At 39.8% G+C, this 17,551-nt stretch overlaps 1 protein-coding gene and 1 pseudogene across 4 annotated transcripts in view; one reads left to right on the top strand and one right to left on the bottom strand.

Annotated features, from left to right (window-relative positions):
* WDFY2 (WD repeat and FYVE domain containing 2) overlaps positions 1–17,551 on the bottom strand; it is a 207,638-nt gene that overhangs the window by 155,290 nt on the left and 34,797 nt on the right. The gene's annotated exons all lie outside the window — the stretch shown is intronic.
* Positions 6,278–6,873, top strand: LOC102254033 (annotated as a pseudogene).

Raw genomic sequence — 17,551 nt, 5'->3', positions numbered from 1 at the left:
GACTGCTGGCCCGGTCACCCCTAACTGCCCTCCCTTGCCAGCCTGGTCACCCCTAACTGCCCTCCTCTGCCAGCCCGATTGCCCTTAACTGCCCTTCCCTGCAGGCCTGGGTCCCCCCCCAACTGTCCTCCCCTGCAGGCCTGGTTCCCCCCCAACTGCCCTCCCCTGCAGGCCTGGGTTCCCCCCAACTGCCCTCCCCTGCAGGCCTGGGTTCCCCCGCAACTGCCCTCCCCTGCAGGCCTGGTCCCCCCCCAAATGCCCTCCTCTGCCAGCCTGGTCACCCCTAACTGCCCTCCCCTGCAGGCCTGGGTCCCCCCTAACTGCCCTCCCCTGCAGGCCTGGGTCCCCCCTAACTGCCCTCCCCTGCAGGCCTGGGTCCCCCCTAACTGCCCTCCCCTGCAGGCCTGGGTCCCCCCTAACTGCCCTCCCCTGCAGGCCTGGGTCACCCCTAACTGCCCTCCCCTGCAGGCCTGGGTCCCCCCTAACTGCCCTCCCCTGCAGGCCTGATTGCCCCCAACTGCCCTCCCTTACAGGCCTGGTCCCTCCCAACTGCTCTCCCCTGCTGGCCTGATCGCCCACAGCTGCCCTTCCCTGCCGGCCATCTTGTGTGTTGGAGTGATGGTCAATTTGCATATTACCTCTTTATTATATAGGATAGTACTAAAGTCCTACACACAGTGATCAGACAAGAAGAAGAGATAAAAGGCATCCAAATTGGAAAAGAGGAAGTAAAACTGTCATTCGCAGGTGATATGATATTGTACATAAAAACCTTAAATACTCCACCAAAACACTACTAGATTCAATAAATGAATTCTGCAACATAACAGGATACAAAATCAACACCAAGAAGTCAATGGCATTTTTATACGCCAATAATGAACTCTCAGAAAGAGAAACTAAATAAACAATCTATTTTACTATTGCAACAAAAAAATTAAGATACTTAGGAATAAAGTTAACCAAGGAGGTAAAAGACCTGTACTCGGAAAACTACAGAACATTGAAAAAAGAGAGAAAAATATAAACAAGTGGGAGAATAGACAGTGTTCATGAATTAGTAGAATCAACATCATTAAAATGGCCATTCTACCCAAAGCAATCTATAGATTCAATGAAATCCTTATTAAAATACCAATAGCATATTTCACAGATTTAGAATAAACACTCCAAAAATGTATATGGAACCAAAAAAGACCCCAAATAGCCATAGGAATCTTGAGGAAGAAGAACAAAGTTGGAGGGATCACACTACCAGTTATCAAGTTACACTACAAAGCCACTGTAATAAAAACAGCCTGGTACTGGCACAAGGACAGGCACATAGATCAATGAAACAGAGACCCCAGAAATCTACCCAAGACATTACACGTAATTGATATTTGACAAAGGAGGCAAGAGCATACAATGGAGTCAAGACAATCTCTTCAATAAAAGGTGTTAGGAAAATTGGACAGGTACATGAAAAAAAAAAAAATGAAACTAGCCCTGGCTGGTTTGGCTCAGTGGATAGTATTGGCCTGTGGACTGAAGGGTCCCGGGTTCAAATCCAGGTCAAGGGCACATGCCTGGGTTGTGGGCTCGATCCCCAGTAGGGGATGTGCAGGAGGCAGCCAATCAATGATTCTCAGTTCTCATCATTGATGTTTCCATCTCTCTCTCCCTCTTCTTTCCTCTCTGAAATCAATAAAAATATATTTTTTATAAAATGAAACTAGACCACCAACTTACACTGTACAGAAGAATAAACTCAAAATGGATAAAATACTGAAATGTAAGTCAGAAACCATAAGAATCCTAGAAGAAACCATACACAGCAAAATATCAGACATCTCTCATAGCAATATGTTTACAGATACATCTCCTAGGGAACTAAGGAGAAAATAAACAAATAGGACTACATCTGTACAGCAAAAGAAACCATCTACAAACTGAAAAGAGAGCCCACTGCATGAGAGAATATATTTGCCAATTATACATCTGATAAGTGGTTAATATCCAAAATATATAAGGAAGTTATAAAACTTAACAAAAATAAGACAAACAATCCAATTAAAAAATGGGCAAAGACCTTGCCCTAACCGGTTTGGCTCAGTGGATAGAGTGTCGGTCTGCGGACTGAAGGGTCCCAGGTTCGATTCTGGTCAAGGGCATGTACCTTGGTTGTGGGCACATCCCCAGTAGGGGGTGTGCAAGAGGCAGCTGATTGATGTTTCTCTCTCATATATGTTTCTAACTCTCTATCCCTCTCCCTTCCTCTCTGTAAAAAATCAATAAAATATATTTTTTTAAAAAAAATGAGTAAAGACTTAAATAGATACTTCTCCAAAGTGGACATAAAGAAGGCCAAGAGACATATGAAAAAATGCTCAAAGTCACTAATTATCCAAGATGCAAATTAAAACAACAATGAGGTACCACTTCACACCTATCAGAATGGCTACATCAACAAACTACAGTGTTGGCGAGGATGTGGAGAAACGCAAACACTAGTACGTTGCTGCTGGGAATGCAGACTGGTTCAGCCCACTGTGGAAAACAGCATGTAGTTTCCTCAAAAAATTAAAAATAGAACTGCCATTTGACCCAGTGATCCTACTTCTAGGAATACTAGTATATGCTAAGAAACCCAAACCACCAATCAGAAAGAATATATGCACCCCTATGTTCATAGCAGCAAAATTTACAATAGCTAAGATTTGGAAACAGCCCAAGTGCCATCAGCAAATGAAGGGATAAAAAAGCTGTGGTACATTTACACAATGGAATACTATGCAGCAGCAAAAAAGAAGGAACTCTTACCTTTTGCAACAGCGTGGATGGACCTGGAGTGTATAATGTTAAACAAAATAAGCCAGTCAGAGAAAGATAAGTATCACATAATATCACTCACATGTAGAATCTAATGAACAAAATAAAGTGATGAACAAAACAGATCCAGAAACATATAACCATGGACCAATCTGTTTAATTTTAGAGAGAAGGTGGGGGTGAGAAAGTGGGTGGGAGGAAATTAAATGGGAAACTTACATGCATATATGCATGGCCCATGAATACAGACAATAGTGTGTGAAGGCTTTGGAGGGGTGAGTGCCGGATGGAGGGGTCAATGGGGGGAAAAAAACAAAGGGGACATCTCTAATAATATAAACAATAAAATTAAATGTTTTTTAAAAAGTCTGTGTTACACATGGGAAGATATTTTAAGATGTAATAATAACTAACAATTATTGGCACTTACACTGAGCCAAGTTCAGTTTTAATTACTTTATGAGAATTATGATTTAATCTTTACATGTATCCTACAGATTGGCACTATCACTATGCCCATTTTCAAGATGATAAAACTGAGGTCCAGAGAGATTAAGTAATTTACTCATCCTCTCAGGCATTAAAGAAGTCAGAATTCAAACCGGAAATCTGTCTCCATTCCCTATGCACTTAACAATTATTCTTGTCACTGAAGGAAGACTCAAATATCATGGTACTATACTAAATTAAAAAGACTGACCAATGGAACAGAACTAAAAGCATATATACTAATTAGCATACTAAAAAGTTATTATAGTGAGGGAAAGATGAATTATACAATAAACGGTGATGCCCTAATTAGTTAGTTCCCAAAAAGTGGACCCTTACCTCACATAATTTATTAAAATAAAAGTCAGTGGTTTAAAGAATTATATGTGAGTATCTGGAACCAACATGATGCATATTACCACTACTCTGTCTCATCATTCCTTGCTAAAATGACCCAATTGACTTGATAGAGAAAATTCTTCACCACAAACTGACCACTTCACAGGAGCCCCATCCAAAACCTGAACCCTTGAGGAGAGTGAGCAGGAGATGGCTTAGAAAAGAGAGTAGTGAATGAAAAGCCTAATCAGCAGCCAGTTCCCAAAACCTCAACAATAAAACTGCCGCCATTCATTAGCTATTGAGAACCAAACACCCTACTAAGTGCCTTAGAGTGTTAATAAATTTAAATATTATTATACACACGAGTAAACTGGTGCTCGGAGGTTTAAACAAGATGCCCAATGTTACACAGCTAATCGTAGCAAAGCCAGGATTGGAACACAATGGCTATCAGTCTCAAACTTTAAACTCCACTACACAGAGAGGGCCCAAGTCCACCAGGATCTCATCCTCAGAGCCTGCAGACAGCTTCTGGATAGGAGCAGAGGCTGGAAGCAAGGCAGTGCTGGACAAAGAGTCATGCCAGAGGTTCTGCCTGGATGCCAGGCCAGCCAGCTATGCAAGGGGAAGGGAAACTACTCCAGTAGGCTCAGAGCTGCCAAGACAACACAAAAGAGAGACTGTTCTGCAACAAAGGGGAACTTTGCCCTGCAGCTGTCTCCCACTGCCTACAGCTCCATCTCTACCCCACAAAAACTATTAGAACTCTAAGCTGTTGATGAAAAATTATAATAAATCCAAATTTTCCCCTATGTTTGCCTGTAATGAAAAGAACTGAACATGGGCTACAAAATTTCCGATAAAGCATTATTTCAGTTCCCCATACTGCATAAACTAGACCTCACTTGGCAGATGAGCAAGCAGACAAGCAAGCAAACTAGATAGGAGAAGAGACTCGAATATTTTAAGAGACATGGAATAATCTGAATAACTGCAAGATACAAGACAAGCTTACAAATTTTAAAATTTACATTCTCAGTGAACTTCAAACTGATAGTGAATCAGTGATAACAAACATTAGTTCAAGGAAAGGTGAAAAGGGAGTAACAAGAAATAGCATTTGAAAACAAAAAGTGAAACGAGTGGCCTAAAGAACGGAGGCAGTGAAATGCAGACTGGCTACTGCAGAAAATTAGTGCTCAATGAAATCTCCCAGAGTTCACAGGAAAATAATAAAAAACAAGACATTATCAGTGAAAAAGATAAAACCTGAACAACAGATCCAGAAGATCAAATATGTATATAACAGGAATTCCAGAAAGAGAAGGGAGAGATAAGTAAAGCAGAAATATTAATTAAGTAAATAATAGGAGGTGGGGGGAGCTTAAAAATGAGTTTTTCAAACTGAAATTATGCACAGAACTTGGCAGAATTAATCATAAAAGATCCACACATCCCAGAATTTCTGAATGTCAAGGAGAAAAAAAATTAAATAGACATAGGAACCTCCACCAAGATTTTTTTTTTAAAAAAAAGGGGGGGTACTAACTGCTAAAAGACCATAGAGTAAGGTTTGTAGGACTTTGAAGGTAAAAAACTGTGACCTAGTAAGAATCCCAAATTTAACTAAATTATCAATATTGTAATTATCATGATTATAAAGCAAATGAAAAATATTAATAGACTTAGATAACAATGTACTTTCCACATATTCTTTCTGGAAAAAAAAATCTTAAGAAAGGGGGACATACAATCAATTAAAAAATAAAGAACTCAAGAAAGTAGAAGATATTTGAAAGTATAGATATAGATGAGTATAAAACAAATAGCAGTGAGCAATAAAGGTAACAAAACTACAGTGATCTAAATTATGTATGCTAATGGTGTTGAAATCATGATACAAATTTTCAGCAAGGAGACTTGAAAGAGCAAATTGCTAAAAAAAAAATTATATGAACAAACATTTCTAATTATTTCAACAAAATTTAGGCTATAAAGGGAAGGAAGAAAAGAACGTGCTGAAGCTCATATAGCTTAGGGGAGCTCCACAGCTACTGCTCCAATGCTAAGTGCAAATGTTAAACATACCCACAATTATAACAAAAATTAGACATATTTAACTTCCAAGTCACAAGGAAATTTAAAGAAAATTCAAGACAAAACTCAGAAAAGGGTAAACAATAAGAAAGCATAATAATTTGAAAACCTAACACAAGATGCCATGGGTAAGACCAAACATTCAGTGAATACTAATGGGTAAAATATGCCTATTAAAATACACACACACACACACACACACACACACACACACACACTGGGTTATGTGCAAAAGTATCAGACATAGAGTAGATAAAAAATAGTGTATATAAAGAAAGAAATAACATTGCAGGCACTGTAGTGAACCAAACATTTTTAAGAAGAAGAAAAGGAAACTTTACCAGTTTAAAACACCAAAATTTTCATTTCAAAAAAATGTTTTAAAATCTCAGGATGAACTGGGAAGAAAATAAAGGAAATCCCTCAGAGGTCAAAAACTTAATAAAGTGTATAATCTTTAATCCACAAATTCCACTCATAGTAATTTAGTCTACATTCACTTGTTTTAAAAGGAAGAAATCTCTTCCTGTTTCTCATCATGGCACAGGATTAAGGGGAAAAGGAGAACCCCATGAGGGAACTTCACATCCACAGGCTCTGCCTCAACATCTGTGTGGGGAAAAGTGGAGACAGACTGATCCAGGCAGCCAAGTCCTGAAGCAGCTCACAGGCCAGACCCGTGTGTTCTCCAAAGCCAGATACACTGTCAGATCCTTAGGCATTAGGAGAAATGAAAAAATTGCTGTCCACTGCACAGTCTATGGAGCTGAGGCAAAAGAAATCTTGGAGAAAGGTCTGAAGGTGTAAGTACAAATTACAAAAAAATAACTTCTCAGATACTGGAAACTTTGGTTTTAGGATCCAGAACACCTCAATCTGGGGATCAAATATGACCCAAGCATTGGTATCTATGCACTGGATGGACATCTATGTGGTGCTGGGTAGGCCAGGTTCCAGCATCGCAGACAAGAAACACAGGTCAGGTTGCATTAGGGCCAAACACAGAATCAGCAAAGAGAAGGCCATGTGCTGGTTTCAGCAGAAGTATGATGGGATCATCCTTCCTGGCAAATAAATTCCCGTTTCAATCCAAAAGGCCAATAAGATATTTTCAGTGGGAAAAAAAAAAAAAAAGGAAGAAATCATGCATGGGAGGAATTCATAAATTCAAGACAGTTTTCACAGTTTGGGATTGTTTGGGCTGCAAATCTAAGAAACCTAACTAAAGTGACTTAAACAAACAGGATCTAATTTAAACAAAAGGACTAGATGGCAGGCACTCCAGGTTGATTCAGTAGCTCAAATACCTATGTGGCTAAGGCTCCGTATTTCCGCCCATCACTTTCAGTGTGTGAGGGACATCACGTTAGGCGAATGCAGGGTGTAAAAGACTGTACATATAAAATGATCTTTACTAAAATCAGAGAAAAAGAAAAGAGTTCAAGGAAATCTGTTAATAGTGGTTGCTGTAAGATGGTGAGATCATGAGTGGTTTTTTTACCTCCTGTTTCATATATTTTTTGTGCTTTACCTATTTTTTATAAAAATGTAATACATGTACAAACTGAAAAAAGAAAAAATATATACATATATCAAAAAATTAAAAAGAGAAGTGCTGCTAAAGAAGCTCAATTATCCTTTGGCCATAATGACATAAGTTCTTTCTCCTTGTTTTCCAATCAGAATTCTTTCAAATTTATTTGCTACATGTCTGAGTTTTCTAATTCTCCACCACATGCAGCACAGTAGTTTAGTGTAAAAAACTCAGGATAGCCCTAACCGGTTTGGCTCAGTGGATAGAGCGTTGGCCTACAGACTGAAGGGTCCCAGGTTCGATTTCGGTCAAGGGCATGTACCTTGGTTGCGGGCAGATCCCCAGTGGGGAGTGTGCAGGAGGCAGCTAAATCGATGTTTCTCTCTCATCAATGTTTCTAACTCTCTATACCTCTCCCTTCCTCTCTGTAAAAATCAATAAAATATATTTAAAAAATAAAAATAAAAAGCTCATGATATTAATAATTATGATCTATGTAGGGTATAACACTTTATAGTACTTAATAAAGTCCTTATCACATGAACTTTATTTCATTATTCACTATACTGGTATAACACTTAAAGATAAATAGAAAAAAATAAAAATACGTAAATAGAGCATTTTGCAGTGAGGAACTTGAAGCTTTAATCATTCAAGAGCCCTTCCCAAAATCAAATTAATTGGGAAACTTAAATATAATTTACCCCAATAACATTCTATTTTCATATACCATATTTCATTAAGATAATATTAAAATACACTCGTGGTTATATTGCATCAATTTCCAAGGGGCTCAAATTCTTTTAGATATTTAATTAATACCAATAACCACCAGTGCTCCTAAATCTACTGTAGGCAAAAATGAATGTTTAAATAGAGACCAAAGCTGATCAGGAGAAACCTACACTATCCACTTGGTGTGCTTCAGTGACTTCTTTCTGTTACCCTTCCTCACATCATGAGGTCATCAGAACAGCTCAAGGGGCTTCCCACTTATTTACTAATTTCAGAGGCATCTTCTAAGACTGTCTTCTCATTAGCTTAAAACTAAAAATTTGGAATTTAGAATTTTAATTTTAAACTGAAGGACACCTGAGCAATAATCTAGTCAAATTTCTCATTTCACATACAAGGAAACTGTCAATGCAGTTTAAATCCATTAAAATGGATCAGTTATGAACACAAATGCTCCACTGAGCACAGAAAGATGTCTTTAGAAGATGTCTAAAGCCTGCAAGAATTTATCCTGCTGCTTAAGCTTTACTGATACTTATGATCCTATTTTAAAATGCTGGTCAATCAATTTATAAGGCCCTTTTTAGATATTACAAATCCTCAAGTAAAAAAATCCCATTCAGTTAAACATGACATGCAGAGTAAAGCAGCTAAATGGCATCTACTCGTCTTCGGCCACAAGGAATGGAAATGAATCTCTGCCTTTTTGGTTATTTTGTTGTTGTCTTCAGTAATGTGACATAAGACATTACAGAGAAGAATTTGTAAACATTAAATTGCAAACAAAATATTCACTGAAATAGAATTTGTGTTAGGTTTGTTTCATTTTATGCTCTAAGACAAACTTGGGCTTCCTGTCCTCACTTAGAAGTTCCAGATTTCACAGGAAATTCTAAAACATTAATTCCCCTTCAGCATCTGTTCTCCCCAGATCCTCACTGTTAGGCACTAGTGTGGCAGCCAGGGGCTCTGGGTCACCCATCTATCAAGAAGAGTTCACTAAAAATTCTTAGCTAGCCTCATTCATAAACATATGAACAACATATTAAAACAATCAACAGAAGTAACTCACTGGAGTGCTAAGTATTAAATGCTACGTCAGGTGAATATTCCCTCCCAAAAGATCAGTTTCCTTTTTGAAGTCCTGGCTGCATCTCCTCCCAACCCTGTCAGCATCTGGCCCTCAACTAGGGCTAGTTGCACTCTGAGCTGGCTAATATTGGCTGAATTCCACATGATTTTAGTTGGCCTCAGTAATATTTTTGCTTAGTTCTCAAGTCCAGAGGTACTTATTCTATAAATGGCTGCCATTTTTGTACTGAACTTCTGAAACCCTCCAAAACGAGGCCTATTTTTATTGGCTCATTAAGTATAGGTACCAAATTTTGGTAGTGGTTGGCATGGGAAAGGGTGGAGCAATTTTGCTTTGTACATTATAACTATACTAGGGGCTCAGTGCATGAATTTGTGCACCTTGAAAGGAACTGTGGGCCGCAAGGCTGTGGTGGGCACAGGGGTGGGTCTCGGCCCATCCTCCACACCCCCGACCAGCCCCTCCTGCCACAGCCCCAGGTCCTGTCTCTGCAGGCAGCCTCGCTCCCACTGCTGCCACTCCCATGCGCTGACGGCGCTAGCCCCGTTTGCATCCGCTGACGGTGGCACGGAGCGATTGGGGCCAGTGCCAGCAATGGGTGCGAGTGGCAGCTGCTGCCCCGATCGCCCCTCAGAAGCAGGGGGAGGTGGAGAAGCCCTCGGGCGATCGGGGCTGGCAGCCGCTGCTCGTAACCGCTGACGGTGCAGAGCAATCAGGACCGACACCGGGCACCAGCAGTGGGTGCAAGCAGCGGCTCTGGTGCCAGCAGTGGGTGTGAGCGGGGCCGGCATTGGCAGCAGGTGCGAACACCAGACAGGACCGCGGTGAGCAGGAGCAAAGAATTTTCAGTAACCACCAGAGGTTCCAACCAGCACCCCGCCTTGCTCTGGTGCCCCCGCTCACCTGCTCCACCATCCCACCGTGCCCGATGCCCGCCATGGTCCACGCACGCCCCCTGGTGGTCAGTGCATGTCACAGCGACCAGTTGTTTGGTTGTTCCACCATTCGGTCTATTTGCATATTAGCCTTTTATTATATAGAATTTTTTTTTTGTTAATCCTTACCCGAGGATATTTTTCCTATTGATTTTTAGATAAAGTAGAAGAGAGAGGAGGAAGAGAGAGAGAGAGATTGGTTGCCTCCCACATGTACCCCAATCAGGGCTGAGAATCCAACCTGCAGCCCCAGGTTCATGCCCTTGACTGGAAATCGAACCTGAGATACTTCAGTGCTTTGGTTGACACTCTAACCATCGAGCGAACAGGCCAGGGCCAAATATCTTTTTTTAAAAGAATTATTACCTTTAATGTGTAAAGATACACATTTTCACTTTTATTACACACCTGGGGCTGAGGGAGAGCTAGATCCAGTTAAAACAGATTCAACTCAAGAAGCGTGAGTTTTGCATCCCAAACTTTTATATGAACGAATGGGATACACATGTGAGCTTCATAGAAAGTGGAAACTCCACCTCCGCCCACCCCATAACTGTATTCCCAAGTCCTTTTATCCTGCTCTGTTTTTGTTCACAGTGCTTATCATCTTCTAACACCCTCTTTACTTACCTTTTATGATTATTGTTTATTTCTCCTCAGAATATAAGCTCCACAGGGGTAAGGATCTTTGTTTTGTTTACTAATATTATCCTCTGCCTAGAATAGTGTCTGATAGTCAAGAATTCAACTAACATTTGTTGAACACATGCTAAATTAACATAAAATGAGCAGAGTGAACACAGCCTAATGCAGTCACATAGAGATCCCAATACACAAGATTCTTGCCATTTCCAGTGATGAATGGAACCAGGAAAAGCAAATCAAGAGTCACAACCATGCAAGAGTGATGGCTCACACCACTATTCTTGGGACCAGTACTATAAATACTCAGTCAAGGCCTGAGAGAGAGCATCTGGGATGAAATCTGAACTTCTGCTCTTAGCAAATTCTATCAGAATCCAGCAGTAATATGTCCACAGCTATCCAAGTAAATGTGTGCCTGGAATAGCCCTCTACTGAAATGAATCAACGTCACTATATATTGGTTTCTCCCAACCAGATCTTTTCTCTAATCCTTCATCCTTTACCATGTTATCACAAAACAGGGTTCAATCACTTCAAAATCAGCTCTTGAAAAGAATATTAGGTGACAGTAGGAGCACAGTCATTTAATTATGTCTCTTTATTCTGCCCCTTTATTTTAAAAGCTGGGGGGTAGAGGGTAGGGAGTAGTAAAGAAATTACTTCTATAAATTAAAAAAGGATCCATTCCTTTAAAAAGAGTTGCCTGTAGTAATTGCCTGTTGTGAAAAGATGAAAACAACCACAAGATTGGAAGGGCAGGAACCAGAGAATACCCAGAATTTCTAGAGGAAATGAGAAAGGGCTGGAAATAAGGTAACTTCCAAAAGTTCACTAAATGTGTATTTTGACATGTGGTGTGCTGGAGAGATGAGTGATTTTCACTGATGAGGGTATGATGAGGTCTGAAAGATTAAACCACAAACATCTGTTGAGAGGTTACTGTGTAAAAAATACACACAAAAATCTGAAGATCTACACTGAAGGAAAACCACAGGTGACTAGTGAAAAATGAGCGAGGAGATTTAAAAAATACAACTCTTAGGCAGTATTCCAGGAGCCTGAATTGACTCACTGAATTCTCCTAACTACCCCTATGAAAGAAGTGCCATAATTATCCCCATTTTAGAGATGAGGAAAGTAAGGCACTGTATCATTCTCCCTGCTTTGTCTCTGCCTCCTGGCTCCCTTTCATCTTTCTAGTGCAGCTTATCCATTCATCTGGTTTGCCCAGAACTTCCCTGATTGATGTCTGTTGTCCCTGCCTGAGCATTAACAGCACCAAACTTCAATTTTTTTGTATATTGTAGGAAAAGGATATAACATAAAATTTACCATCTTAAACCATTTTTAATTATACCTTTTCCTTTAGAATTGTCCCAGTTTAGCCTGGCCGGTATGGCCCAGTGGTTGAGCATCGACCTATGAACCAGGAGGTCAAGGTTCGATTCCCAGTCAGGGCACATGCCCCAGTTGTGGGCTCGATCTCCAGTGTGGGGCATGCAGAAGACAGCTGCAATGAATCTCTCTCATCATTGATGTATCTATCGGTCTCTCCCTCTCCCTTCCTCTCTGATATCAATAGAAATATATGTCTCTTTAAAAATAAAATTGTCCAGCCCTGACCAGTTTGGCTCAGTGGCTAGAGCGTCGGCCTGTGGACTGGAGTCCCAGGTTCGATTCCGGTCAAGGGCATGTACCTTGGTTGCGGTCACATCCCCAGTAGGGGGTGTGCAGGAGGCAGCTGATGGATGTTTCTCTCTCATGGATGTTTCTAACTCTCTATCCCTCTCCCTTCCTCTCTGTAAAAAATCAATAAAACATATTTTAAAAAAATAAAAATAAAATAAAATTGTCCCAGTTTAGGCTATATACAATCATCTTTCTCTACTACAACTTTTCTACTATAACAGTTTACTTACGTGCTTCCTTGACCGAACTGTGAGCTCTTGGAGAACAGAACTGTGTGACCTGTGTTTCTAAGTTCACAACCCTACATAGTAATGGCCATATTGTTAGCAAATGTTTAATAAATGCAAATGAATGAATGTTATCCCAAAATCCCTACTCGTTAATTTTCATTTTAAGAGGGCAACTGCCCTCTACCAGGTTCAGTATTTGAAATTTGTAAACTGTTCCAGCTTACCTGAGACCAACCAGAGAGAGCCAGTGGTCTGCAGAACACTAAAAGCATGTGTAGCTGGATGAAGGATATGGCACAGACCCAGAGGGTAGGCATGCCCGAAAGAGCCAAAGTAAAGTGGAGCCTGCCCGGAGCACCACCAGACATGACCGAGCATAACACGAGTTCTACCAAGAGTTTTCAGCAGCAACTCCAGGCAGGGAGGTTATCCCTCAGCGATCTCCAGTCTAGGCACCAGGCCAGAGCAGCTGCTCAGGGCAGAGCCATAAAGGATCTGGAGGTCACCAGGAGGGTCTATCCACACCTGTACCACTCTCCACCACTTCATCCAAATGCCATCTTAGTGAAGAACATGGAGGGAGAGGAAATGTGAAAATCAAAACTCTGTATATTTAAAAATTAATTTTACTTGCATCAGACTAATTACTTATTTTAGCCTTCCCCATCTACCCCAACCCATCCATATCCAAATTGGGAAGGGACTTGTAAGGAAGATCAGCCCAGATTAGAAAATACAGAAGGAATTATTCTCTCTGCCTGTGTGTTCCGTAAGTAACCAGTTTCTTCTCACCTTTATTTTGCTGACCCACAAAATGAGGTAGAGAGAGGAAAATAATCCCCAATCCTATTTAAAGAACCTCAGTTCCAATATTTAATTTTGGAAGGAGGAGAATCTCCTCTATATTTGTCCACCATTGGAGGTGGAAGAAGTAGATTTTGTGAGGAATGAGAGAACATAGTTGAGAAAGGAAAGAAGAGAAAGGAAAATCACAGTAAGGGAGGCACCATTTGCTTTTTCCTACTTGGAGCTCTGCAGCTCACCATTACAGTAACAGCATTTTTTTAAAATAAATCTTTAGTGTTAAAAGTATTACATATGTCCCTCGCCCCACCCCTGCCCTCCACCGCAGGTCTTCAGTACCCTATTGTCTGTGTCCATGGGTTATGCATATATGCATACAAGTTCTTTGGTTGGTTACCTCCCACCCACCCATCCTCCCCCACCTTCCCTCTGAGATTCCGCTTTCTGTTCCATGCTTCCATGTCTCTGGATCCACTCCATTCATCAGTTTATTTTGTTACTTAGATTCCACATGAGTGTGATCATGTGATACTTATCTTTTTCTGACTGACTTATTTCACTTAGCATGATACTCTCCAGGTCCCTCCATGCTGTCTCAAAGGGTAAGAGATTTTTCTTTTTTACTGCTGCATAGTATTCCATGGTATACATGTACCACATATCCACTCATCTACTAGTGGGCACTTGGGCTGTTTCCAGATCTTAGCTTGTAAATTGTGCTGCTATCAACATAGGGGTGCATACATTCTTTCTGATTGGTGTTTCAGGATTCTTAGGATATATTCCTAGAAGTGGGATCAATGGCAGTTCCATATTTAATTTTTTTAGGAAACTCCATACTGTTTTCCACAGTGGCTGTACCAGTCTGCATTCCCACCAGCAGTGTACAAGGGTTCCCTTTTCTCCACATCCTCACCAGCATTTGTCATTTGTTGATGATAGCCATTCTGACAGGTGTGAGGTGATACCTCATTGTTGTGTTAATTGGCATCTAATGATCAGTGACTTTGAGCATTTTTTCATGTCTCTTGGCCATCTTTATGTCCTCTTTGGAGTAGTACCTATTTAGGTCCTTTGCCCATTTTTTAATTGGATTGTTTATCTACCTTTTGTTAAGTTGTATGAGTTCCTTATATATTTTGGATATTAACCCTTTATCTGATGTATCATTGCCAAATATGTTCTCCCATACAGTAGGCTCCCTTTTTGTTTTGTTGATGGTTTCTTTTGCTGTGCAGAAGCTTTTTATTTTGATGAAGTCCCATTTGTTTATTTTCTCCTTAGTTTCCTTTGCCCTAGAAGATGTATCTATAAACATATTGCTATGAGATGTCTGAGATTTTGCTGCCTATGGCTTCTTCTAGGATTTTTATGGTTTCACAACTTACATTTAAGTCTTTTATCTATTTTGAGTTTATTCTTGTGTATGGTGTAAGTTGGTGGTCTAGTGTCATTTTTTTTTTTTGGCATGTATCTGTTCAGTAACAACATTTTTAGAGCAGCAGAAGGCATCACATATTTCATTCACTTTTCTAGCCTTCCCAAAGGTGGACAAGTGCCAGCAGTCTTGTGACTGCTGCTTGATGAAAGGCATGTGGCACTGCTCATTCCATTTGCAACACACCCTCTACAAGTATTCACAGTGGTGACAGGCAGGGAGGGGGGCACTCCAAGCCTTTATTGTTTTGCTCTGGCAAGCCTCCCATCATCTAGAACTGTGATGTTCTATGTTCAGGGGCAATCCAGCAACATTCTTTGAGAATGCGGTATACTAACAGTGAGGGTGACAGGAAGAGGTAATTTTACTTTATACAAGGTAGACAGGCTGTACACATTTAGGACACCCTTCAAAAACCCAATGATCATTTCAAGATCCATTAATTATCTGTTAATCATAGTTCTCCAGACTAGAGACCAGGCGGTACATCTGATTGAGTCCTCTCATTCATCCATCCACTTACACAGGCATTCATTTAACTAGCTTTATTTATTGCTACACAATATGGGAAACCACTGGGGATACACAGAAGAGCAAGATACAGTCCCTGCCCTCAAGAAGCTCAGAAGCTAGTAGCAGACGTATACTAGTAAAGCAACATACTGTCAATTCTTAGTTTACTATCACTATCATTGGTACTAGGATCAGAGACAGGCCATCTGTTAGCCTAGAGCAAAGTTTTAATGAGGTAACGTGCTGGCACATGGTCAGTGCTCAAAAAATGTTAATTGTCTTTCATATCCTCTCTTTACTGATACTCTTAAAAAGTGCTGCCAAAATGTAGCACTAAACCCAGGTGGCCCAAGACAAAATTCTGTTGAATTCATAAATGAAGATAATCATACAAACCCAGAGTGTTGTTGAAGAATCAATGATATAATGATGTTAAAACCCTATACAAAACTTGACCATAAGAATTACTCAACTATGTTAAGCTACTATTCCTTCTCTTCTGAAATAAATAAAAAAAGTAAAATACTTGTTTCATGACGTGCCCTATAAAAATGTATTAAAGTGGTGACTCATAAGGTGGTTGCTTCCATTGATTTAATTCTCTGAGAAGGACTTCAATGGTAAAATGATTTTTTTATGATCTCTTTGATTGTATCAGGAGAGCCGGATACAATCAAAGTCCATCATTCATCTATTGCAGGAGAGACAGCATTCCACTAATTAATTGTATATGTCAAAGACATTGATATTTACATAAAAATCACTGTGGCTTTTGTACAAGTGGATGCCATAGACAGTGGACATGACATTCACTCTCCCTTACACAATTTCAGAAAAAGTGCTGAAGGCACCATCTCCACTCAGTCCACACATATGACTGAAAACACATTAAGATATCAGGCTAAAAATCCTTTTATTTTTATTTTTTTAAATTGAGGTATAATTGACATACAACATTGTGTTAGTTTCAGATGTACAACATAATGATTCCATATTTGCATACATTGCTAAATGATCACCAAAATAAGTCTAGTTAATACCCATCACCATACACAGTTACAGAATGTTTTTGTGGTGAGAACAAAAAAATATTTTTGTCATTCACAGATTTAGTACAATGACGTGAACTCAACAAATGCCTGTTGATTCATCAATATGCAAATCATGTCTTTCATACATTTAAATAAAACGTGTCTAGCTTTGTGTAAATTACTGTATTTATAAAAATGAAAACACATAACTATGTGCTAGACACTGTTCTAGAAGCTCATCTCCAGTACTACCCCTTTTAAAGTGCTGTGTTCACAAATACTCTGAATTCTCTTCCTTCCGAATACGTGGTAGGATGACACTTCCCAGCCTCCTTCAATTCGGGCATGACCATGGGACTTGCTTTGACTGATGAAGTGGAACTGATGTTTGTCAGTTCTGGGAAGAAATCTCTAAAAGCCAGGGCTGGATCTACCAAGCTCCTTTCCCAAGTTGGTTAAGTCTTTTAGTTCACCAGCTGTTAGTAAAACCCAGATAACACTCAATAGTTGAAGCCACTGAGATTTGGATGTTGTCTGTAACTATAATATAATCTAGCCTATCCTGATTCATACGAGAGGGTAGTTGAAAGGAAGATAGCATTTTTTTCCAATATTCTATCAATTAGATTGTTTACTAATCCATCATTGGCTCCCCCACCACTCCCAGAAAGCAAGGCATAAAAATCACCATTTTAAGCATTTTTACAAAATAAAAAATTTATATATTCCTTTATTTTTGAAAATTCTGCTTTTCAAAAAGTCATTACTAGTCTTTCTCTCTTTCTTCCTTTCTTTCTTTTTTTAAGAAAACACACACACACCTAATTCACCTTTGCAAAAAATCAAATAATATCTACCTATATAAAAAGTGAAAAATCAGCCCTGGCCAGTTTCTCTAAAAGAAAATCAATGGAGCCCTGACCGGCTTGGCTCAGTGAATAGAGCGTCGACCTATGGACTAAAGGGTCCCAGGTTCGATTCCAGACAAGGGCATGTACCTTGGTTGCAGGCACATTCCCAGTGGGGAGTGTGCAGGAGGTAGCTGATCGATGTTTCTCTCTCATTGATATTTCTAACTCTCTATCCCTCTCCCTTCCTCTCTGTAAAAAAATCAATAAAATATATTTTATTTTATTTTTTTTTATTAAATCTTTATTGTTCAGAT

This window comes from Myotis brandtii, unplaced genomic scaffold, assembly GCF_000412655.1.
Source record: "Myotis brandtii unplaced genomic scaffold, ASM41265v1 scaffold500, whole genome shotgun sequence".
Taxonomy (NCBI): domain Eukaryota; kingdom Metazoa; phylum Chordata; class Mammalia; order Chiroptera; family Vespertilionidae; genus Myotis; species Myotis brandtii.
The sequence above is the reverse complement of the archived record's forward strand: the minus strand, read 5'-3'. Positions and strand labels throughout refer to the sequence as shown.